Genomic DNA, 27396 nt, shown 5'->3' on the forward strand with positions numbered 1-27396 from the left:
CAACAAAAAGTACATGTAGGACATTGACAATGAACTATGAAAAGTGTAAAACTAACAAGCCCGAGTAACAGAGGTTTCCTTTTGTAATGAAAATTTTAGCTACATAGATCACAACAGTATCAATCAATAGAAGGGGAAGAGGCAGAGTAACTGGAGATCAGCAACAGAAGGTTTAAATGTTTTCCATAATGAGTGTCATATACACAATCAGGTTATTAGCCATTTGAATTGGACTCACATCAATGGTATCGCTGTTCACGCCTTACCCTAAACATGAGGGCACCAAGTCAAAAGGAGAGGATTAAGCAGCCTTATCAGCAGAAAGCACCAGGCATGGGTGCATCTCTGTAAGTAACCAAGTGTGGCCAAATTCCTTCTTTAAAAAGACACAGCCTATGGCAGAAGCAGGCCACCACTAGAGTAAGAAAAAAATAACCAATTTCTCATCTAATTTTCTGAACACTGGAGTGAGGTTAAACCACATGACATGTAGTGACACTACAGATCTCTGTGCTTACCTACAGCTGAAAGAACAAACTCCCCCACTGCAACGTGAATTTTGGAAAAAACATCGACAACAGTGAGAAAACAACTCTGTCCTTTCCAGCCAATACAACATTAGATTTCTAAAACTGCTGCCTCTGTTGCGTAATCCTGCCACATTCTTCCTGTATATGAAAATTAACAGGACAGATGCTGGCTGCCAGGTTCACTGGACTTCAATGTAAGTGTTTTTCTTTAATGGCAGTAAGAACAGAGGTATCCTTCTATGTCCAAACTGAATGCTCATGTAGAAATAAAAACATTTATAGTTTGCTATATCTCTGTGTTAATATACATCATCTATAGTAGATTTTAAGACACAATTTTTGTGTCTCAAAAATCTTAAAATCATTTCTCATCATCTGGAACATCCTATGAAATCTAGGTTTTGGTAGGACTGTCATCTAAGACAGCTGCTCGTCCACTAGTACTTAGAGGGTAAAACTTGCCTTGACAACGCAGAAAGAGGAACTGAACAAAGGGGAAAAAAAGGAATATTCACTCATACATTTTGTCCTATCAGTAAGATCAAAGGCATACCTCTATCTATGTGTCTAGTTATTCATTAAGCAAATTTCTATCAAGTGTCTACTATGTTGCAGATATTGAGCAAAATGCCATGGATAAAAAGGTTTGTTTCCTGGCCTCAGGAAGCACTCAGTCTAGTTGAGGGAGACAACAAACTATAAATAATACTAGAGTAACTAACATGCATTAGGATAAAGGTACAAGAAGGAGTGGGGTAGGTGGGGGGGGTAGGTAGAACATGATGGTCAATGATTCTTTGAAGAGGTTATCAACCCATAGTCTTGGAGTATATAGAGTTTAATTTCTTCCATTGAACTAAACCTCTCACGACTAAAATGAAAGGATTTAGAAAGGGGTAGAAATGGCTGCACTGGATATGATGTGAACCCATCAAGTCATTTTGTTGCCTATTAATTTAGACCCAGGGGTAGGGAGAAAACAAGCACTTAGCACACTTACCAACAGTAATGATAAGTCAGGAACACCTGACCTAAAACAAGCTTATCTACAGAAAATTTGCATAAAGCAAATATGACTGGTGTAAGTGAACCTATGAGTAACTAGTGGTGCCCAAGTGATCCTAGGAGAGAATAATCCTTATTGAGAAGCCAGATAAAAAATCAGGTTAACCAAAATGGGTAGGCGTATTTGTCCAACAGTCAGGGGACCTCGGGATCCTTTTCCTACCATTAACCACCTGTTAGTCATGTGCCCTTGGGTAAATCAATCACTTTCAGTCTGGGAACCTCAGTGTCCCTGTATGAAATGAGGAGGTTTGACAAGATTCGGTTTTCAAGTTGTGCAGGAGGAGGAATGGGAGGGGACATAACCAGGTGTCCACCTCTGCCTCTGGCAGCACTGGAGCTAATTAGGGAAGCTTCTCCCGGAGGACATGGGGAGAGATGTTATCTTGAAAATCACTGAAGGAGATTGTCTCCAAAATCCTTTGGAGCCGTGATATTATCTGCGTGTCTGGGCTACTCTCTACATCTTCAAAATGTAAAGAGAGCAAGGAAGATAAGGTAATGATTCTCTGAATTGGTATTAGCATGAATTTTTTAATCGTTTTTAACTTGATAAAATAAAGTATTTCTCTTACACCTGAAATTAAAGGGACAAATGGCTGGCATCTAAATTTATTATCGTTGAAGGTCTGTTTTTCCTTAAGCGTTACCAAAACCATAAGTTGCCAAACATAATAGGCTGGCACTTTTTTCTAGTTTACTTTCTGGGTTTGGTTTCATTTTTGCCTTATACACGTGGATTGTTACCTAAAAATAGACAAGTTATTGAGCTCCTTGTTTCTTCCTTCTAATCCATTTTCCGCATTTCTGGCCTCAAGAAAATTCTTGCTGTGGTCCAAATCGTTTTCATGGTTCCTCACTGTCTACACGTTCAAGCCCAAATTGTTTACGGTGGAGTGCACAAGACCCTCCATGACCAGCTACTTTCTACCTGTCTATCCTGGGCTCTTGCAAGACCCATCCCACCCTGAACTACAGAAGTTCCTTCAAAGTACCATGGTCTTCCAAGCGTCTGCTGTGTCTGCCCAGAATGCCTCCCACTCTTACCTTGCTGACAAATAAGCCACTCATCTTTCAAATCTCTGTTTAATCATCACTTCCTCAGCAACAGAATGAGCATTCCTTCTTTTGAGATCCAACTACAGTTTTAAAACTGTACTGCAAATCTAATAACCAGAAAACTCCTTGAGAGAAGGGATTCAAATTTGTCTTTGAATGTCCATAACCTCTCACAATGCCCAACACATAGTAGGCATCCTAAAATATTTGCTTACTGTACATGCAAACATGAGTGAATGAATAAATGCTAAACCAAAATAACTAAGAATAAAGCATATGTCACACTTAAAAGAAACATGGCTATTTGGAAACTGAAAACATGCCTCTCAACGGTGGCTCTGCAGCATCTTCTCCCTTTTCTCGTCTTGTTTGTATCCTACCCAGCACCTAGCAAAGAGATACAAACCTATTAGGTGCTCCAAGATACTAAATGATAGAAGGATGCCCAAATGACAGCAAATATGTAACCACCCTCATAGTAAGAAAAGTGGATCAGTGAGAATATTTCTGAGTTTGAGTGTGTGTGTGTGTGTGTGTGTGTGTGTGTGTGTGTATGTGTGGATGCTTTCCCACCTGAGGGCTGGAAAAACCAATCTTCCATGTCACTGTGGCAGAAGATCAAGTACCAAGCATGACTAAATGATGCGAGGTCAGAGTAAGATATCCTGTTTGCTACAAAGTAGCCAAATTATACTTGGATGAAAAGGAGAGACTAAGGCAGGGCTCAGGTGGAATGCAGTCAGACTTGGCTGGGTAGGAAGGAGACTGTATTATTTTATATGCTGATATTTTTTTCCTGGAGGGAATTTTCATGTTTCTGTTTTATCTGAATGAAAAGAAAGATAGAAAGATTAAAAAATACCCCATTTGACCTTTTCCTTCTTCACAGATGATTTATCTTACTGAAAGAGCTTGCACTTGGGCCAGCTCCATCAATGTATCCTCCGTGTTCTGTGACTACAGTTTACTGGCTGTCTTTGTCACTGCATTTGCAATGGGACCATTGCAAATGGAAGCAAGTCATTTTGCCCATCACCTTGATACTAAATTTAGGCCCCATATGTTTTCTTAAATTGTTTATTGCTCCAGTTGTACAATCATTTGTCCTTTTCCACATGAACACAATGTGAGCTCATTTTCTCTTCTTTGCAGGGACACTCCACTTACGAGGGCCCCTCCACAAAACACTTCTGTGATTCTAGACCATTCTTCACATTGGCCTTGGGAGATCAACTATTTGGCTCCTTGTCCTCCTGGCCGCCTCTCCAGGGGGCCACAAGCCCATCCCTATAACTTCACGGGAAATGCTTCACTCATGAGATACCTGAGCAAGGCAAGTGAAGCTGACTAGCCGTGGGTATAGTCTTTCTATGTCTTAGACAAGTGATATTTTTGCCTTTCCTCAAATACAATTTCTGTTTCCATTTTCTTACTGACTGGGAATATAAAATGTAATTTGGGCCAAAACAGTTGAAAAGAGAGAGAGTGGGCTACTTTGGGCCCTAAAACATCTCGCTCAAAACTAAGGGAGCCTAAAGGGAAAAGGCTTTCCAGTTTGGGCACCAAAAAGGATATCCCTGACTTGTATCCCAGCGTGTTTAACAATTTTATATGGCTAGACATTATTCTCCTTTTCCATCACTAGAGAATTGCAAAATAATGCAATACATAACACTAGGAATAAGGATCCATTCCTCTGGGGGAAATAAAGCACAAACATACACAAAAACAGCAATAAAGGAAAAATGTTTCATTTCTTTGCGGCTGAATTTCCAGCTCTTATCATTTGACACTTTTGATGTGAACATTTGTTTTGAGTCAGGGAAAAGAAGTAATTACCACTGAATTCGCAGCAGGGACCAGTGGGATTCTTACATAGGACAAGAATTGGGAAGGATCAGTGAACAAAGGATGGGCAGAGAATGAACAAAACTTAAAAACAATAAGGCTTTTAAAATTATAAAGCTAAAATAATTAATTTAACTTAGGATATTAATAACCGTATGGAGATCAAAAAATAGATGTTGAAACAGCATTTGCTAAAATTTAAATAGATTCTTGATAAAAATACATAATAAAATATTTATATCTCAATCTAAAAGGCAGCATTATGTTTCAGTGGGATGTCTGGACCTTTTTGAGCTGAAATAAGGAAAAACAAAACATTGCCTCAAATTTCTATACAGTTTAACTACTTCTAGAGGAAATACTGAATACAATTAGGCCAGAGAAAGAAAGTAAGGGCATAAAAATTGAAAAGGAACAGATAAAATGAACATTATCTATAGATTTACACTTGGGACCTTGGAAAACATAGGAGAATCAATTGCTAAAATGTTACAAAAATCAGATAATGCAGCAGGTCCAAAGTTAATATACACAAGTCAATAGCTTTTGTTTATACAAACAAAGACCCCACTTCAAAGGCATAAAAAGGATAATGTGGGAATAAACAATGAATGTGTCATATCTACTGGAGGAAAACCCTAAAACACTGCCAGAGGACCCAAAAGAATGCTCAAACAAATGGAAAGGCATACCATGTTCCCAGCTAGAAATAATCAACATTACTTGGATATTTCTAAATCAATCTTGACTTGACCCTGAAAAAAATAACAATAGAACTTGCTTTGGAAACAGACAAGCTGAGTCTAAATTCTTAAGGAAAAATAATTAAGAATGGTGGAACAGTCTGAAAACCAGGAATGCAATGACGGGAGAACAGTCCTACAATATATTAAAATATATATAAAATAATTAATATAAAATTAAATATAAAATAATTAATACAAGTGATACCAGCAAAAGAGACAGCAGATTTCATGGGACTACAAAGTAAGATACAGTTTCAAATACCAACTGAAATTTGGTATGTGATAAGACGGTATCTCAAATATGTGGAGAAAAGATGGATTACTTAATAAGTGATATTGAGACAACTGGGTCGTCATTTAGAAGACAAACATTATTTAAGTCATACTTTACATCTTTAGGATAAATGCCAAATGGATTACAGTAAGTATTGTTTATTCTCAGAATAGGTAGGGTCTTTCAAATTATGACAAAGCCAGAAGCTATAAAAAATATTGGCAGTTATTTGCATAAAAATTTTAAATTTCTCTATGGTGAATACCAGCAAAAGTCAACTAAAAGGACAAACAATAAACTGAAGAAAATATGTGCATTCTGTTTGTGAGATATGTATTTGCCCCCAATAGATAAAAGCTCCTATAAATGAGTAACCAAAACAAAACAAAAAAAAAACTGATGGAAAATGGACAAAGAATAGAAACACATTTCACAGGAAACCACAAAGGGTTTTATGGACACATAAAGATGATAACTCATTCTAGGAAGAAAAATGTGTATTAAGACAATACTGAGGGCTTTCCTGGTGGCGCAGTGGTTGCGCGTCCGCCTGCCGATGCAGGGGAACCGGGTTCGCGCCCCGGTCTGGGAGGATCCCACATGCCGCGGAGCGGCTGGGCCCGTGAGCCATGGCCGCTGAGCCTGCGCGTCCGGAGCCTGTGCTCCGCGACGGGAGAGGCCACAACAGAGGGAGGCCTGCATACCACAAAAAAAAAAAAAAAAAAAAAAAAAAGACAATACTGAGTTGTTTTTTGTTGTTGTTTTTTACTTATCAGAATGGAAAGGATCAACCAGTCTGATAACACATTGGGTTGATAAGGACAAAGAGATTATATTATGGATTGCCAGTGAGGATAGAAAATCATGTGGCCTCTAGGACAGCAATTTATAATATTTATCAAACTCTAAAATGCACACACACCATTTGACCTAATGCTTTCATTTCTAGGGACTATCCTCCAGATACATCTGCACACATGGAAATTATAAACATGCAAGGCAGTTCACTACAGCGCTGCTTTCAAGAGAAAATGTTGGAAGAAAGTAAATACCCAGCAATAGGGGTTTCATTAAATAAACTAAGGTTGATAGGGCACTTGCTTTAAGAGTAAACTCTGTGTACTCATTTGGAAAGAGCTCCAAGATAAACTGCTTAGTGAAAAAAAAAAGAATGTGCCGAGCAATGTACATGATATCCTAGTAATTGTTTAAAAAGAGAACAAAACATTTTTACACACTTAAAATATCTAAATATCTGAAAAGATACATAAGGAAACTATAACCATTCCCTTTGGAGAGGGGAATCAATGGCTAAGAAACAGGGATGGGAAGAGAACTTTACTTTGACCCCTCTGATCCTAGTAGGCGTGTAAACTATGTGTATATGAGAACACATGTGTAAACATGTTAACATATGGCCTATTCCATAATTATGAAATTTAAAATAAATATTAAAATAAGCCACATTTTAATTCAAAATTTAGTTTTTGATTGCAATGCTTTTATAAATATAAGCATGGCCCTACCCAAAATAATCTTAAATTAAAATACTATATTTCAAGAAAACTTTTTCAAGTTTTGATGGGAGAAATAGTGGACTAGAAGCCAAGAGATGAAGTTTCCAGGCTGAGGTTCACTGCTTTTCTTGCTCTTGGCTCTAGATTCAACTAAAATAAAATGAATATGTTACATATTACAAACCCTAAGGTCCCATCCTGAGCTAACAGACTGGACCTGTGCTATAAGGTTGCCACTTGCGTGTGGCTATTTCAATTTAAATTTCACTTTAAATCATTTAAAATCCAACTTTAAAAGTCTGTTCCTCGCTTGTGCTAGCCACATTTCAAATGCTTAATAACCACATGTGGCAAGTGGCTACCTCCTTGGCCAGTGCAGACATGGAACGTTTCCATCAAAGAAATTTATATTGGACACTGCTGTCCTAGACTCTATAAACCAGGATGATTGTTTAATATATGACATTATTTGAAACAAGAGAGTTAACACAGAAGGGAAGGGCATGTACCCTCTTCCTTGTATATGTTTATACAGGTTAATGTGGGTGAAGCGAATATCAGGGGCAACTCTAATGAGGAAAATACACCATTAAAGAGCAATATACAGCCTAAGGGGCTTGTGAAGAAATGACCACAGCCAGGCTGGGTGATTTTGATGAATCTGAATCCACTTATCCACTCACCTGGGTCTGATAACCCAAGCTGTGAAATCACATCATTATCCATCATTATCATCACTGAAATATCAAACATCTTCTACAGTATAGCCATCTCCTGTTTCCTTTTAGCTTACCAGATTTTATGAGGCTCAACTTGATTTTCAGTTTAGGACACAGATAAACAAATGACATATACACACTGCTATATATACAATAGATAACTAATAGAGACCTACTATATAGCACAGGGAACTCTACTCGATACTCTGTAATGACCTATATGGAAAAAGAATCTAAAAGAGAGTGGATATATGTATAACTGAATCACTTTGCTGCACACCTGAAACTAACACAACATTGTAAATCAACTCGACTCCAATCAAAATCAAAAAAAAAAAAACAACGACAGATTCTAAAACCAGCTAACACACTAACCAGTCTTCAAAAGGGTGTACTTTTCTAAGTGATGAGATAGTGCAGGGCACGTGCTATTTGACATAAGTAATGATCATTAGTTGTGGACTCTGGGGTCAGGCAGCCCTGAGTTCAAATTCTGCCTCTACTATTAATTAGCTATGTGACTTGGCAAGTCATGTAACCAGAGTCACATTTTATAAAATGTGTTAATAGTTCCTACCTCATAGATTTGTTGGAAAAGAGATACATATATGCAAAGGATGTAGTACATTGGCATATAGTAAGTACTCGTTAAATGGTACTATCAATAAAGCTCCATAGTATGTTTTTTTTAAATGGATGTCTGGTCCTCATGGTATCAGTATTAACTAGCAATAATAGCATATTACTAATATGTATTAACTTCAGACCATTTACGAGACAGAAAACACACTATGTTACCTTCAAATGTTTGTAATTCTAAATGCAGAGAGGAAAGTTAGGTGCTGAAAGACTAAATGTCCAGTGACGGAGCCTGGGTACACAACATGCTCCTGAAATAAATCTGGTACAACCAATGGGAATGGGTAGGGGAAAGCAAAAAAGAGTCATCAACCCACTGAACAGAAGGATATTAAGCATTTTTGCTTACCGGTTTATATGTGTATAATATACATAGCATCTTCTACAGGTTAACTGCTCAGGCAAGAAGACTGGTTTTCGTCCTGCTACATTAAAAATTAAATGAAACTGCCGTGTTTGGGGTGTGTGCGTGTGTGAGTGTGTGAGGGAGAGGGAGAGAGATTTTCTTTTTCCAAATCCTTATGAAAATAAATGGCTCCACAAAATCAGATTACTGATGTGGATTTGGTGTCATACGGTTGGCTGATGTTTAGCTAACTGGCAACCTTCAGAGGGAGATGGCAGACAACAAACATATTTGCCAAGAGCTCATGAGCAAAATTATTGCTAGGACAGGTTTAAATCATGCTTACTCATGGCACCTCACACCACCGCACTTATTAAGAACGGGCAACAGTTTTTGAAACATGTCCAGATTTTAAGAACCTACCTGCAAGCCAGCCCAGGAGGGTTTACTTTTACCTGAGCCAAACACAGTCATGCTGGGTGAAAATATCTCCCCTACTGACTTGCCAAAATGTCTAAAATCTCCACTGTTGGGAAACTCTTTGTCTTGAAGCCTAGAGAAACTTCTGCTAAAATGTGAGTTAGTTCCCTGGGAGTTAACCCACTTGCACCTGCTATGGGATGAGCAAGAAGATTTTTACCAAATTTCATATATTCACATGAGATCACAGAGCACAACTCAGGACACAGAGGATGAAGAAAATCCAAAAATGGCACAAGGGTTTTTGCTGTGTAGAGAACAGAACGCTGAAGAACTCAAGCAAAAGGGGGCTTGCCCAAGCCAATAATTATTTGGGAATTTTAGCTAATGGTGGTTCTTTCCCTTTAGCTGTCATTTTAACAAAAACCTATCGAGCCATCACTGGTGCTCACGGAACCAGGCACAGGCGTAGGCTACTCTCGATAAAATTTCCCAAAGGAATTCACAGTTATGTGTGCTTATCTGCATCCGTTTTGAAAACTAACTTGCCGAAGATGTTCTTTTCAGAAGTCATAATCGCTCCAGACTATGAACTCTCCAAGGCCAAGGCTAAGGTTTCACCACAGGATCTCTACATGTTAGGCATCTGTTGCCTCCAGAGAGATGTTCCTGAAACCATCAGGGAGCCAGCCATAAGCTTTTCTGAGCTATACGTGAGCAGCATAAACTTACCCATTGGATATGAACATCAGCATAGCCTGTGTGTTAAAAAGGCACTGAGATTTTAAGCTAACCAAGCAAACAACATTTCCTCCCTCTCCCTTTGCCTAATTTCCCACCCTTCTCCACCATGTGGACTTTCACAACAATATTCCTTCCAACAGTTTCCTCACTTGTCCGAGACTGAGCTATCTGCCTCTAAAGGGAAGAGGTGGGGGACTGAGTCACACTGAGGTTTTCAGGTGGCTTTTTTAACCTTTGTTGGATGATGTGGGGATGCCACAGCTTTGCAAAGCTGGCTTCTCTGCCTGGTGGCTTCTTCCTAAACAGATAAAGCTCTCAGGTTCTAGTTTTGAAAGAATGCTCATTTGCAATCAAGTCACCTTGAAACACCTGCAAAAGGTGAACTGATTTCCAGATAAAGTACACAAGAAATTGCCATATAATTTGGACTGTTTGCAATTTTAATAACAAGAGTTCGAAGACAATAGGGAACTACAACTGAATCTTTCACATGTGTGACAAGGTCAAGATTGCGTTGCAATAAAGAGAGCCCGTTCAAAGGAATCTCTCATACTCTGCTCTAATTTTTGCTCTGGGAAGAAGCAGGATATTGAAATATATTTCAATATATTGGATATTGAATATTGAAAGAAATACAAGGTAACAGATTTTATGCAAAAAAGGGACAAGGGAAGACATAATAAAACCATAAAATGTCAGCCATTCTCCGCCACCATGGCCACCATGAATAAAATCCAGGGCATTCAATGGCTAGTTTATTTCCCATCTCGACTTTTAAATTCAAAGCAAAGTATCACTAAAAATAAGCCTTACACCCCAACTGCAACTGGGGATTCAATAAATCACATCTGAAGATGCACCTCAAGCCAAAGCTCTTTTCCTAGCTAGGAGACCTTGGATAGTACGAGGTGAATGTCTCTATTAAGGCATTATAATAGAGATAAGTACATAGAAATGTGTTAAGGAGAAGAGCAAGTAAGAGAAGAAGAGGTGCCCTGCATGAGAGGAACAACAGATTAAAAATACAGTCATCATTGTCATCCATTAAAACTGTATCACCTGAACGTATTCAGGTCAGAGCTACCTCCTAGCTGACACTGGTTAGTGTACAGGCGGCCTCTGAGCGGATGCATTACTAAGGCACAGGGTTTGTATGCTGATCTCAAACGACACAGCCATAGGGAGCTATGATAAAGCTGAAGCTTTCTTCCGGGAGGAGAGGCAATCTCAGCTACTGTTCTGCGTCTTCCTTCCCACCTGGAAGAGATTCCAAACTGCCAATATAAATCTCAGAAGAACCAGTCCTTTCCCAGAGAGGGAATGTCCAAAATTAACCCTGTCACTAGCTACAGATGTTTCTTCTTGTCATTAGCCGGCAAGGTTTCACATATTATGACTATTACAGTGATAAATCAATTACTTCTCAGAAATCTTAAAACTGTTCCACATCTGTCTTAAGAACTGCTTGAAGCTCTATGACATTCTGAATATAGCACAAAGCTCTGTGCTCTGTAATTTCCCCTGAAATCTCCAACTCTTTGAGAATCATGTGCAGACTATATACTATTTTAAAAATGAATCCTTGTAGAGACAGTTGATAGGTTTTGACTGTCTTGTATTCACTGCTTTTTCTTTGGGTAATGATACCCAAATCGTCACTTAAGCATCCATTCTCCACTTAGTGTTTTGGCGGAAGCTGACTCAAGTTCCAGCCGTCAAAGGTGGCGGTATTTGAAGACTCCAACCAGCATCATCTCACCACTAGCCAGTCATCAGTTCGGCACAGGCATATGACTTAAAATGGCCTAATTAGATCGAAGCCCAGAAATGTCTTCAAAGATTACAGGATGAAATATGTTCTTCCCTGCTGTATTTGAGTGAGATGATAATGACCAATTTAGGAACATGAAGACAAAACCATCATAAAGCCAAACAGTCACTAGAGCCAAAGCCAAAGAACTAGATTGAAATGAAGAGAGGGCAGATCTTGATCACAATGTTGCAACCACTAAGGCAAGCCTCACCGGAAATTAGCTTTACCTCCATGATCCAATCATCTTCACTGGTTAAGCCAATTTGATACTTTCCTATTACCTGCAATTGAAAGCGCCCCAGCTGATCCCAGCATCTAGTAGGAGATGTTTTCAAAAGACCAAATAGGTAGCAAGTATGTACATACACACACACACACACACATATACACAAATGCGTGGTTCAAAAATAAACTTTTTTAAATGATTAAATAAGGACATGCCAAGCAATATTTTTCTTCTCTTAATAACTACTCTTTTGGTTTTATTTTTAATTTATTTTTTGGTGACTATCATTCATCATATCCTGGAAAAGACTGATATAATAGTCTCAGCTAATGGTGGCTTGTACTGGTAGTGGCTGGCTGTGATACTATTTTGATGTGAAATGGAAAATCGCAAGAAAGTTCAAACAACCAGGAAGAGAAGTTTCGATCTATCAGATTTGGAGTGAACTCTGCCCAAACACACCTCCCCCCCGCCCCCAGTATCTAGGGAGAAACGGACGTGTGCAGTGGGATTTGATCCACTTTGCAGAAGAGAAGATAATCCATCCAGATGAGAATGTGAGATCGACAAATGGCTCCATCATCCCAGCACGTGCTACCTCAGCTGCCTCTTGTGCACCAATCCCCCTCTGGCCTTAGCACCTGCCAGTCCAGCCAATCTCCATAAAACAAAAGGAGCCATTTCTAGGGGGAAGTAGGTACCTATACAGACATGCATGGAGACAGGCAACCCTGCAGGGATGCTCCACCAGCTGGATCGAATGTCCCACTCCACTCAGCACTAAGAGGATTCTAGGACCGCAGTGGTTTTGCATCGTATCAAATGCCCTTCAGAAAGCCTCAGAGAAGACCGTCCCTACCTTTCAAATAAACAATTATGGAAATATGCAAATCTGGAAATTAAGTTGGAACCATAAGACATCAGGCAGCGGATGAGATTTCACTAAAAATTGAAAAACTTTACTCATGATATATCACAGATACGGTCTGTCAGTCTGCTATTCCTTATTGCTACGTGGTACCCGATTCTCATGATAATGCTATCCATTTGCAGCTTGGAGTACAGAAGGTGCAAAATCTTTTGTCGAATGAACTCTCCAAGTTTACTGAACACGAGTTAAGTGTCTAGCGATGTATCAGTGAAAGTGAAAAGCAAAAATAAAGGTGCCAGAAACACTGTAATCTCTCTCGAGGAGTTTCCAATTGAGAGAAAACACAACAAAAGACCAAGAAAAATTCAACACATCTGCCTGAAAGATGTATAGACGAACAAGGTTACAAAGGACTACGAATGTATACGTATTAAGAGAATTCTAGAAAGACAGCCTGCTCAGAGCTGAGAGGGGTTAATCAGAGAACTCTCCAATGAAGGAGGCGAGCTTTTCATTGATTCCTGAAGGCAGTGGATTTAGCTGGAAAGCCAAAAACCAGCATTCCTGGAGAAGAAAGACAAAATATTCAGAGAGGTCCCATTCTCTTCTCTTCGCTCACCACTGTAGCTCCGGTAACCAGCACAGTACCTGCTACTAAATTAGACATTCAATAAATGATGAATAAATGACCTGCACCCAATAGGCATTTTTTGAATAAATGAATAAGTAAACAAATTCTCTTCACTAGTAGATATGACAATTTATCTGCAAGATTACCAGGAAATCCAAGGACTGGTTCTAAGAATATATGCAGAAAGGGAAGGGTGGTGGTAGAGCTGGATTCATGCTTTAAAAAAAAAAAAAAAAAAAAGAGTTTGACCTGCAAGTACAAAGGAGGCAAAGGAGTAAGTTGAAAATAGCACGGGGGAGGTCAAAACTCTGGCAACAGGTGCCACCCACTATGTAATTCCCAGTGCTGCCCTGATCTGCTGTTTTGCTTTCTGCCAGGGCAGCTGATGCTGCTAGACAGAGCGCCAGCGGTGTTTACACCAGAGGAGACCATCTGGAAACGTAATCAGAGACCTGAGCCTCCGGGGATTATTGGACCCAGCCGAGCATGAAAGGAAGATTTGTGCCCAGAGCTCTTTGGTTCTGTCATGACCTTAGCTCCATGCAGCTATAATTTTCACCCTTTAATGTAACTAAATCAACTACAGTTACTTTCGCAGGCGCCAGCCAAGTTAATTGTCATCAAAGAGCAGGAATTATATTGAAGCAGGTAACAAGCAGCAAAAAACAATGGCTATTTTGCAAAGCTAAACACTCATCATCAAATATTGACCAGAGGAGTTTCTGTCATGGAAATTCTATAGAACCCATGTAGTATACAATGTCATAAATATGCATCACACACAATGTGATTTCAAAATGGAATCATATTGAAAGTACCTGCAGGAGTCTTCCAAAATATCTGGGCGCTCATAGACACTTTGGACTTTCCTGGCCTTACCGGCTCTCTGATAATGCATTTGGCAGCAACAGCCTTCACAGGCTCAAATCATTCTATGCTTTGCACTATCATATATTCTTCAGTTTTAAAAATTAAATTTCCTGCTGCCCACAGATTCCTTTGGGACATCACTTAATTTCTTTAAATCCTAAGCTAAGACCAAATTTTCTGGCCGATCCTATGGATGTAAGGCTGCGTCCTCAGTATGCTAAAATGTAGACCAGCTTACGCAGAAAGATTTCTATACAGCTGACCGCCCTCAGTCACTTGGGGAACAGATACACAATTGAGCTTAATGAAGCAACAAAAGCCACCCTATCAAAACAAACAATAAAATGAAAAGGGAAATAAAAGAAAAAAAGGAAAGCAGAAATAATTTATTTTTGTGTTGAATGAAATCGGCCTAGGAAGGCTACCCAACTGTTACCAGAGAAAAATGATATTTATGACGGCCGGTCTTCGAATACAATTTCTTGATAGTTCATCACCTAAAAATCATGCTACACAAGCTCAGTTTCTTACATCCAGAATTTTAACCATGCCGCTGTTATTTATCTTGTCCAACTGATTATGCAAACGTCTTACTATTATTCACCCATTAAAATTCATACCAAACTCCACGTTATTTTGTAAAGAGAAAAAAAGAAGATCGCCTCCCCAAAAGATGAGGTGATCTTCTTTTCTCCCAGTGACTGTGAGAGACCATATGGAAAGTCTTACTCAAATGGCCATTACTCTTCCGTGACAAATAGCTTGCATAATTGGAACAGTTAGAACTAAGGCTGCCCAAATAGCAGGGGAAAACTACACCACACTCCTTTCCTTTTTTCAAATAAAATATCTAACACTAAAAACACTTTAGCGGGTGTATAAGCACTGCTTTATTAGCAAGATACTTCAATTACAAAAGTAATCAGCTCCATAAAAAATGTAAATTCCCACTTCGTTGTGATACTCTGAACCAGAAGAACCAAGACACAATTCTTGCAAAAGAGCCGGCAAATCCACTGGCCAAAGACTTCCACAGGCCCTCAGCTCAATTTCACTTAGCTTTCAGGTCACTGCTGCAGCCCAGTGAACAAGTTTCTTTCCAGTGGGTTTCTAAAATTATCTTATTAAGAGTGTGTATCAGTTAGGATTAGGTTTAGCATCATATAGCTGAAAGAAAGAAAAGGGAAAAAAACTAACTTAAGCATAATATAATAGCATTTCTTTCTCATATGAAATAGGTCCAGAAAGAGGTAGTCCAGGGCTGAAATGGGACAAGCAGGTCAGCAGGGGCCCACCCAAACCCCTTCTAACTTCCTACTCCACACCCAAGCACTGGTTTCCATCCTCCAGGTCACCTCATGACCCAAAACAGTGTCTGAAACTCCACCCCCAGATCGTTATTGCAGGCCAGGAGGAAGAAAGGTGCAAAGGCTAATTGCCCCCCTCCCAGCTGAATGTGATCCCTCGGGAAGACTTCCCAAAAGTCCTGTAGAAAACTCCTACTTACAGCTCATTGAACTGAGTCTCAAGGTTTCACCAGGCTGTTAAGACTAGGCAACACAGCTTCTCATCCCAGCTGGCAGTGCACACAGCTCAAAAGGAGGATTCTATTTCTAGGGAAAACATGGAGTGTGGACAGTAAGAGTGAACGGGGATTCTGAGTCTGTGTCACAGGGGGTGCTTCTAGGTGTATGGGCAATAGCTAGAGATGAACTTGAACTTCAGAAATGGATGACGTAAGTTGACTTGCCTTCCAAGATGTCTGTCTGTCTCTACCTATCTCTCTTTTCCATTATCTTACCCTCTTGTGTCTCTTCATTATCTTGAACAAGTACCTTCCTTCTCTGTGCCTCAGTTTCTTCTTCCAGAAGATGGGGATGACAATAGTCCTGATCTAAGGTTGTTCTGAGGACAGATGTGTTAATATAGTGTTAGATATTTTTTTAATTCTTCTGCTCAGCTACTCTCCCTTCCCTGGTTTTTGAATTTGTTTCCATCTCCCTTATAACAGCAGCTATACGTGGGAAACACTGCAAAAAAAAAAAATTGCTCTATGCATTAACAGTTTGCACCCCTGGTTATCAATTTTTACAAGTGATTTTTATCTACATGGTTGCATTTAATAAAAATAATTGACACATAAAATCTACAATATAACTAAATATGTTTTTTTCCTTTCACATGGTTAGTGCTTGTTTTTCTTCTGTGCCTCAATGACGCTCAGTAGAAAAATATTTAGGTGAGGTAGAAACGATGTTTAAAAAAAATCTCTCTCCCTAATGTTCACATATGGTGTGTGTATGTGTGCACACTGAAACTCACTGCAAGCCCAACAGTTACCTAACGCTAACATTTAGCTAGTGTATTTAGCGAGTGGTATACTTTCTTCCCTCCTTATTGAACATAACTTACTTTCATTAATTATTTTGTTGACAAAACAATCAGCCTTACATATTTCTGCAGATATGGATAAAATTACTTTAATCATCTTTTTTGGCCACGCCCCTGGGCTTGTGGGATCTTAGTTCCCCAACCAGGGATTGAACCTGGACCCTCAGCAGTGAGAGCAGTACTAGCCAGTGGACCACCAGGGAATTCCTTTAATCATCTCCTAAGAAAAAATTCAAAGGGATTTTGGCAAAAATCAGGCAACAAGATATACAAAGCCACTTCTTCGGTTTTCAACTGCGAGGCTTTTTTTTTTTTTTTTTCGGCACGCGGGCCTCTCACTGTCGTGGCCTCTCCCGTTGCGGAGCACAGGCTCCGGACGCGCAGGCTCAGCGGCCATGGCCCACGGGCCCAGCCGCTCCGCGGCACGTGGGATCCTCCCGGACCGGGGCACGAACCCGTGTCCCCTGCATCAGCAGGCGGGCTCTCAATCACTGCGCCACCAGGGAAGCCCTGCGAGGCTTTTTTGATCACAGCCTACCTGGAGGTAGGGGCCATTGATGAGAATCCATCAGTGACACGTGGGAACGACAGAGCCACTTGGAAAAGCCATTTGGAAATGGTAAAAGTTATTTTCGATATATTTATTTTGCCTTACAGGCCTCTTCAGGAATTCAAAGCAGTTTCTGCCCCCCATCGAGGCCCAGAGATAGAAGAGAAACTGCTAAATCTTACAATTAACACCCAGAAAGCACAATGTCAAGTAGACAAACAACTTTGGAGTTAGGTACATGTTGTATTCAGAGCTTCTACATCTTCCGGGTTGTATGTCTTTATGCTTACACTTTTTTTTTAATGTCTTTAAATTATCCTATTTTTCAGTCTCTATTTCCCATTTAAAAATGGGAATAATGATAGCTACCACATGAAGATTTCCATGAACATTCAGTAAGACAACATAAGTGAAAATTCCTAGCCCAGATTGCAATAACCAGAAGTTATTTTTCTTTATATTTATAGAAAGTATAATTATGGCATATATTTGGTCACTATGCTATCACTGTCAAAGTGTTATGAGTTTGTTTAGTTTATTTATTGTGGACAAAGATGTTTCCTGGAGTCCAAAGGCATGTGTTAAGATCTGCTCTAAACTTTTCCAATATCAACACATTTCCAATTATTGAACTGACCTGACCAGAGGTTAAATATACCACAAGACCAACAGTGGAGACATTGGTTTAAAAACAAGCCAAGTATTCCAATAAAAGTTCTGCAAAAAGAAACAATGCAGTGTTCAAGCTGCCAGCCTACTACAGTTCATACAATTTTATTATAATACAATTGAATGTACAATGAATTGAGTGGAACACCGCTTAAATTTTCTATAACCAAAATCTTCTTGATTTGGGGGTAGCATTAGTATCAACTGCAAGATGCCCATAGCAGACTGTTAATTAGGTCAAGGATCAGTATGGGGTTACTGATTTAAAAGAGATCCCGCCAATACATCCTCATCCTGCTGACATTGTTTTGGAGTAGGAAATCAGTCACTTGGTGCTAAGACCAGAAAAAAAAAAAAGTAGAAGAACAAGGATTCAAGTGAATATAAACAAAACTACTACGAAAATACCCTTGTAAATAATTATGAGAAAGGGTTTCATCTCTCCTGGTTGTCAGAGACTCTATATTTATCTGCTTCTCTATCTCTTCTGCAATTGTTCCCTTAAAAATGTCAGGGCCAATATTTGTAGCCACCTGAATTCATAGAACCTGGCCCTCTCTGTTGGCTTCTTGAGTATCAAGGAAAATAGCGACAGTAAAACCTTGCCTGAGATTGCTACTAAAAATAAAATTCATAAATTTCTCATGCCATTGTTATTTGTCTCCTGAGGCTGTTTCTATTTGCAAAACAAGACACCTTCTTCTAACATGCCTGCATATAAAACCGAAATCTAGACTTCCAGAAAAAAAGTAGAGAAACAAGTATGCAAGAACTCTGAGTTTGTTTCCAGCTTCTGTATTAAATCATTATTTCATCTCCATGAAACCAGGGCCTGCCTTTTGCTTTAAGTGTCAACCTATTACATAAAATGAAGTAAAAACACTTTGCCTTTCAGAAAGCTCTAATATGATTGGTAGGCACAGAGGCTGTTGTGGTATTACTCTTTGCAAATATTCACTGCCTCTCCTTGGAGAAGAATTCTACTTCCTCAGCCCATAAGTCTCAAGTTTTTCCTTTGGACTTGTTTAGATCAGTGGAATGTGAGCCGAAGTGACACACGTCGCTTCTAGGAAGATGCTTCAGGAGTCTCACAAGAGTTGTTTCTCCCTCTACCATGACTAGTAACGTTTAAGACAGTGGCCGCTATGTCAAACTGGGTCTAAGTGAACATGACAAGTAGCAAAACTACAGATGACCCACAAAGGACCCATAGGATCTTTACTTATTTGTGTAAGTCGCCGAGATGCAGGGGACATCTGTTACCAGAGTATTACCAAGCCTATCAAAACCTACGCATAATTAAGGAGAATGTAGGCTCTGTATTCAAGTAGATGAGAATTCACATCCAGATTTCCACTCTTCTATGTGACCATGGTCGAATTTCTTAACTCCTCTTCCCCATCTGTAAAATACAGATACCTATCCCACGGAGTTAATGAAACAATGCTTATAAAGTTCAGCATAATGCCTGGCTTTGTGAGAGCTCAATAAAGTTTTACCTATCATTAAGTAAGGATTCTATAACAGTTTCTTTAAACATAGGTGCATTCACATCCTCTCCAAAGAGCCTCTACCTAGAAAAATCAAATCAAAGAATCAAATAGATATCACACAGCAGCCAGTGAGCTCTTTTTGTCAAGTGATCCCAAAGGCACTGTCAGTGAAAAATCTAATCCTCTCTATTTTGATCTGAATCATTATGTGATGGCCTCCAAAGCTAAAAATGATGGAAATAATAAAGTCATCATTTTGTATTTGAATACTTTACCTTTAAATTATGCATATGTTTCAGTCTCTAAGACTTTGTGCTTATTTCTAGGCCATATTTCTGTAAGCCATCTTCACCCACCTTGGGGAGTCTAGGACCTTAGAGCTGCAGGTTGAGCAAAGCCTTTTTCTTCCTTAGAAATACCTTACGCCCCTGACTTGTCTCCTTCTGCACCCAGACCTCCCTTCATGTAATGGTAAATTAATCTCATGAGCAAATGTGAATTGATGGGTTCATGGAACTTCCCTTCCTTCCTAGGATCCTTCCAATCCCACTTCTAACTCGTCATGCTGATGACTGACAAAGTGGTATTACATCCAGAACAGATCAGTGGGAATGGAGATGGGGTGGAGGTACCTTCATGGAGTAGCCTTCAAATTACCACATACGGGTGTCTGTGTAACTACCTCCCCAAATGCTCTCACCAAAATGAGAACCTGTTGGTTTATGGAAACGATTTATTTGAGCATCTATATAAAGAGAATCCAGTGTAACAACAACAATTACCAGTGTCTTCTCCACTCTTACTTTTCCTAAGAGGGAGTTCTGATGAGTTACATCCTATTCCATGATAATTAGAGTCGCAGTTTAGGTAAATGTTTGAGACAATTATTACAAAGCAAAGTTAATTGGAAATCATTCAGGTGATCTTGGGCTAGTTTAAGCTTTATTTAACGTGTTCAATCCAAGGTTTGAAAAATACATTACGCCCAAGCCTCACTTAAATCTAATGAAGACTCCCCTCTCTTCGTCAGTGAAAATGGAAGCTTTTGCCTTGGTCAAAAACAAATATACATTGTATATTTGTAAAAGAAAAGTGGAACATATTTTTTTAACTTGGGATAAATATAAAAAGGCAGCTCAGGCTGAGAGACAAGACAGCACATATAAGCCAGGTTTCTAATTTTGGGTGCACTTCAAAACAATGATTCCCAGAACCCACCTTCACAAACATCCCTTTGACACTGTAAAGACTTTAAGAAAAGTGAGAATTCATGCTTCCTGGTTTCTCTCTAACACAAAAAAATGACATGAGTGTATTTGGATTCCTGCTGTTTCTTTCCAAGTACATCAGTGATTCATACCATCCCCCTGAAAAAACTGACAAGCACCGCCTTTTCCTGTAAGTAGAGAATCAGACAAGTATTAAAGAAGTGAATCCACTCCGGGCATGAGTTTAGAAAACTGTCAAAAAGAACTAAGGGTCCAAAAGCATTCCCACAAAATTGGTATGTATGTACTTGAACCTAACAAATGCTAACGCTCTTCCCACTGTCTTTGGAAACAAGATAACCAAGAAAGAGATCTTAAACTCAGCCATGGTGGGAGTAAAATTATTTGGGGATTGCTGATAGCCCTGATGCTTATAGTTCCACATTTACCAGAAATGATGAAAATCTGGCTCTCATTCCAGAGTTTGAAGGAAGAGAGCTAGCTTTAGTATTCCATTACACAGCTTTCACCGAAACATCTGTGACTTGAGAACCACAAGCATACTACAAAGGTATAAAACCAACCGCACTGGAAATGGGTATGTAAATTTGTTATACCACTTGTCTCACACCTAGCTTGATTTTGCTTTTAGAGGGACTCAGTGACTACTGTTATGCCCAGACAATATGACTTAGAATCTATTTTGCAAGATAAATTAAACAAAATATAAAAACCCCAAATGACTTGGAATACACGTCTTGTGTCTAATCGTTAAGCTACACAACTATTTTCTCACAAAATGTGTGAATGTTCCATTGCCAACTGGTATATGTAATTTCCAGTGCTCATAATTCAAGTTCATGAGTTCAATCCCTACCAAGTATTCCTAGAACACTGCACAAGAATGCACTATGTACCACATGTTGAGAGACAACTCTCCATGAATATTTTCTCATTTCTGCATGATCTGGGGTTTCTCAGCAAAGAGTATTGGCAAGGTTGGTCAAAGGATGATGGCACGGCAAATATGCCTTGGAAGTTAAAGACAGTGAATTGTTCTGCAAAGACGTAGAGATGTTTCTCCTCTGGAGCCATTTGCTCATGGAATGAAACCTATGGACACGGTTCCACTCTTTCCCAGAATCACCTGCTTACACTCCAGAATGAGTCTCTCTCTCTCTCTCTCTCTCTCTCTCTCTGGAGGGAAGGAAAGGCAGATGTGCCAGCTGTCCTATGTATGCCCGAAGTTTCATAATTTCAGGGTTCCTCTCATGTGGTGCAACACTGCTCTACATGCAAATGGATTCTGGCCCGCATCCATCACCCTATGGGGACTGGAGCTTGGGGGACTGGGTTAAGATGTTCTGGGAACAAAAAACAAGCTGTTCTTGGGTCCAGAGATCTCATACTTCCTTATAGCATAGACAAACTCAACACTCTTCATCACACAAAGGAAGTACAGATGGTCCCCAACTTACAACGGTTCACCTTGTGATTTTTTTGACTTCTTGATGGTGCAAAAGCAAAACGCATTCAGTAGAAACTGTGCTTCAAATTTTGAATCTTGATCTTTTCCTGAGCTCGTGATATGTGGTATGATATCACCCGCTCTGGTGATGCTGGTCAGTGACATCTCCCAGTCAGCCCTGTGATCACAAGGGTAAACAACCCATACACTTATAACCATTCTGTAGCCAGACAACCATGCTGTTTTTCACTTTCACTATAGTGGTCAACCCATTACGTGAGCTATTCAACACCTTATTTTAAAAGCGTTAGGCTTTGTGTTAGATGGTTTTGCCCAACTGTAGCCTGATGTAAGTGTTCTGAGCATGTTTAAGGTAGGCTAAGTTATGATGTTTGGTAGGTTTCCAACTTACAAGACTTTCCACTTATGATGAGTTTATTGGGACATAACCCCATCATAAGTCAAGGAAGACCTGTATGACTTATGACTCAGAAAGGCATCCTGCCTTCCTGACCAGTTATCTTTTAACTACAGTCTGTTGAACGTATTGTGGAAAAGAATGGGTTAAAAGGGGGTACAGAGACAATAGTTTGAAGGAACAAAATAATAAGAGCTATGAAGATTCAACATGATCTTGAATTTGTTTTATTATATGATAATCACATTATTAAAACCCTTTCTCACATCAAAAGTTAAGAGGCTAATTTTAAAATGTCAGCTTATGTGAGGCTAGGTTGAGTTGTTCCATTTCTAGAAGAAAAGAATTGCTCCAATCACTTTTTTTTTTTTTTTTTTAAAGAACCATTACTAAGACTTGAAACCCAAAAGGAGGAAAATCGCCCACGGAATAGGGTGAGGTTTATCATTCATAACTCACTGTCATTAATGCTACTGCCTTGAATTCTGCCAAATTCAGGATCTAATAACCGTGTAGGGAGTTGAAAATATAAAAATTTGCTAAAGCTTGGGAGGAGAAACTACTTTCATTAGGAGGGTGTGGTCATTAATAAATGCAAAGTGAGAATTATCTTAAAATAAGCATTATTTTAAATATAACACTAGATAAAGCACATATTCAAAAGTGGAGGTATAGGCCAAGTTCTACCATGAAATTCCTATAGTCTACTGAGTCTAGGATTTCAACTGCTTTTTTAAAAGATGTTATATGTTTTTCAGAAATATTTGATAGATTTTACCTTGTATTTATATCATCACAGAATTCTTGGAGGAATTTTAATAACAGAGACTATACAGTGGCAGATAAACTGTTAGGGTACTGTTTTCCTTACACAGTAGCAGATAAAATGTTAGGGTACTGTTTTCCTTACACAGTATGTACACAGCACCATAAAATCTATTTTTTTTGGTGGAAAGAAGCCTTAAATATAAAAACTGTTTTAATATGAATCTAGATTGAATCATGTCAACAAATCATTCCAACTTAACTTGACCCAGCACCTGGCTACAAATATGTACTAATCAGTGAGCTGTCAAGTCAACAGTGACTCCTCTTCCCCAATGTCATGAGTAGACTTCAAATATGTATACAAGTTGACCTTATGCTTCTTCCTTTATTTTTTTTCTTTGAGAGAGACTTGGTAAAGATCTTTCTAGCAGCATCCATAGGAGTTACTTATTTGCAGGCACAAAAGCAGCAGTAGCAAAACCAGGGGGTGTTCCAAGAAAGGATTTCCCTCTCGCTCAAAAAAATATTTCAACCTCATGTGTAGAAGGAAGAGTGGGCCTACAGAAATTGATTTAAAATATTCAATATTATTTGTACATAACGGGGATTTTCTGAGGAATGTAGATGCAAGAATAAGATGTATAATTTAAGTGTTCTCTGTAATATCTTACAAAAGGAATTTCAAAAAGAAAAAGAAAAAGATGGTGAGATGGATTTTAAAATAAATGAGCTTACAGAAATCTAAAACGTGTCATATTTACATACAATGCCAGTGAAAAGGAACCACCTTCGTTCTGCGAGATGCATACTGTTTCCGTTTGGATTAGGAAAAGAGTTCCATTTTTTTATCAGATGCTACAGTGGTGGGAACGTTTAAACATAGGATGAAGCAACAACTGGAAAGGGGGATATTCCTGGCTCTACTACATCACACATTGAATTTTTTGAAGGAAAGAAAAACGCAAATATAAAGATTTTCTAATTTATCTAACAGCATGTTTCCCCCATTCAAATGCAAATGCACTCTGTATGTTCTGACTTTGCACATGTAATAGGCACTACATGAGACAGGGCTCAGTGCCCCTTCCAGTGGGCCTGATTCAATGATTTCAAAAGGTAGAAGAAAATCAAGAGTGTGTAGCAGAGCATTTCTGACCCTCCATAATTGGTCGCCTTGGTGGAACGCCCCTGGTCCCTCACCTGCTGACTTACTCTCCTTCGGATGTGCAGGCCAAGGCTCAGCACTCCATTACAAGTCTTTGTGAGGCAGCAGAAAAGAACAGGGAGGGACAAAAGTCATATTCCATGGTGAGAATTGCTCAAATGGCAGAGAGAACATTCCTAGGTGTTCCTAACGCAGAATCCCCCCACACGGTTTTACTGTTGTCATTTTTTGTTCAACAACATTTGCCAAGTTCTTTAGGCCTTGGGGAAGCTCTATCTGCTTTGGTAGAAGCTTGATGCAAGAATTATTTAGAGGTACATCATGCCAAAGATACAACCTTATAACTAGTAGCTTTTAGGACATGGTTTTTAACAAGGGACATGTCAATTTTATAGCTAAGGGGTTTATCTTTTCACAAAGATAGATAGATAGAGACATAGATATGAAATATATATTTATAAGATATATATATACCTTCTGCCTTTTGGAACTTAATTTACATAACATTTAAATCAATCAGTGGGTGAATAAAAATAAAATATGAATTTTTATAGATGCCAGGAAGAATGTCAACAGAACACTTAACAGGGCTTTCGTGATAAGGGCAGAAGAGGAAAAGGCATTAGTTTGGCATTTCTACTAATGATGTCCCAGTAGAACAGTACAAGCCTCAGAGCAAATGGAGCCAGAAGACCTGAATTCCACTCCGCTTCTGCTCTGTATTGGCTGACTTGGTTTGGGAAAATCATTCAAACATCCTGAGACATGGAATTTTAATACCTGCCTCGCCTAGCTCTCAAAGTGAGGACCCAGAGGAAAACTACACCACAGATTATTTTAAAAGTTTTAGAGGATCATATAAATGTAAATGATGTCAGGCTCACTTGGTTAATATAGAATTATAATATGGAAACTCATATGCTTGTAACTTTTTAAAATGTTGCAAGTTTTTCTACTTCCTGAAAGCTATTTAGTAAGGGAAGGAAGAATTACAGGGTTTTAAAACTTAATATCTAAGTAATGACCACGCTGGAATTCAGGTAACTTGGATGTGGCTGGTGATCAGTAGGTGGACACACTCAAGGGAAAAGAATAGAAATGTACAAGCAGGACACAGAAAAATGGCCAGGGCCAAGGGCAAGTGGTTTCCCTGACAGAGTGACACATATCCCTGGCCCAGGTTCACCTGTTCATGCCTAAATCTGAGGATGAAGGGGCCGTGTAATTACAGATAAAACCTAATGATGTCACTTGATTAAACATAAGCTACTGTCATAGGCACTGTGGCTTCAAGGGTAACAGGAAGTGGCATTAATGCATCCAAACTAAAGCTGCAGCTTCCTGCACAGACATCAAAACCATAACATACACATCCATCCCCTAATCCAAGGCATCAGCCTTCCCCAGAGCAGATGTGAGAAGGATCCAAGAGAGGGGAGGAAAATGGCAGTTTTTATCTGGGGGTCCAGGAATAATTCGGGAGAAGAGACTTACAGGGGATGCTCTTTGGACAGGAGCAGAGCCAGAGAAATATGCTTTGTTGACAATTACTGTATCCTGAATGCTACCCCCATGCAAATGAGTTTCAAGAAATGTTGCCAATAAATGGAAACATTAAATTGAAAAGAAACGTTCAGGAGATACAGTATATACTTACCCAAAGGCATTATGTATTAATTGTAAGGGAAAACACAGCCAGAGCTCTATACCATCATGAACAATCAATGTTAAAATATTTCGTGATAATTTTACCGATCAGACTATAAAAGCTAATATTTCATGAACACATCCTATGTGCCAGACACTGTGCGAAATGCTTTCACATAGATTATCTTATTTAGCTCTCCCAACAGATCTAGAAAGTACGTTTCAGCCCTCCCAGTAACTTTATTTCACAGTGGTATAACTGATGCCTGGAGACCTTTTGTGACTGCCAAGGTCACACCGCCAGTGAAGGGGTCAGGGCTGGAAAGTAGCGGTGTGACCCTCGCTGCCCACTGGAACAGCGGCCTGGCGAGCTTCACCCCACGCAGCTAGAGAGGAAGAAAACCAGTAAGCAAGTAAGGTCTGCAGGATTTCTGTGCTGGGAAGACATCTCCAGCTAGAACTAGTCCACACATGCAGGACAAGGCCATGTGCAGGCCAGGGAAGTTCCATGCCATATTCACTGGCTCCAGCTACATTTCACAATTTTGTATCTAAACAAAACTCTGTGCAGCTAAAGATGTCATTTGGGGATTAATATCTGAGTGCAAACCCAAACTTTGCTTTTTATCAGAATGTAACCTTTGAGGAGTGACAACCCCTCTGAAACTTGTTTATTAATGTGTAAATGAGAGATGGGGTGTAATGATGATCATTAATTTGAGGAATTGTGAGAGTAAAACAAAATAATATGATTGAAGCACTCAAGAAAATCCCTGCAGTGTACAGTCAGTGATAAAAGTGGCAGCTCATTCTTTCATCATGTACGAATGTTTCTTAACAGAAAATAAAAAGTTGTGTTAATACCAAGTGACTTAAAGCATTAATTGAAAAGTAAAAAGTATTCTACACTGTTTTAATGTAATACATAGCCTCTGATTCTTATCTTTCAAAAACTGAAAATGCTCATATTTGCTTACATACAAAATACATGTTAACAATTTCAATATACTATGACAAATATGCACAAAAGTAATCAAAATATAAATGACAGCATAAAGTATAGGCATGAGAAGTAGCCCCCAGCAGCAGAAAGTGAAGCGAACTTGGAAAAAGAAACATGGGTTCAGATCTTTTTCATTTTCTTCCTTTACCCTTTCCATCAGTAAAATAATGGATTTACAGCAGGTAACCTCAATGGTCCTGGTCCAATGTGAAAACAATCACACAGTTCTGTTAATTTTCAAGTATTTTTGATAATCACAGTAGGTAGACCATGGATAAATAGATTATTGCTACACCCA

The 27396-nt window shown here is 39.1% G+C and overlaps 1 protein-coding gene across 1 annotated transcript in view; it reads right to left on the reverse strand.

Moving 5' to 3' along the window:
* Window positions 1–27396, reverse strand: part of NRG1 (neuregulin 1) — a 1065472-nt gene that overhangs the window by 868692 nt on the left and 169384 nt on the right. The gene's annotated exons all lie outside the window — the stretch shown is intronic.

This window comes from Physeter macrocephalus, chromosome 20, assembly GCF_002837175.3.
Source record: "Physeter macrocephalus isolate SW-GA chromosome 20, ASM283717v5, whole genome shotgun sequence".
NCBI classification, from domain to species: Eukaryota; Metazoa; Chordata; class Mammalia; order Artiodactyla; family Physeteridae; genus Physeter; species Physeter macrocephalus.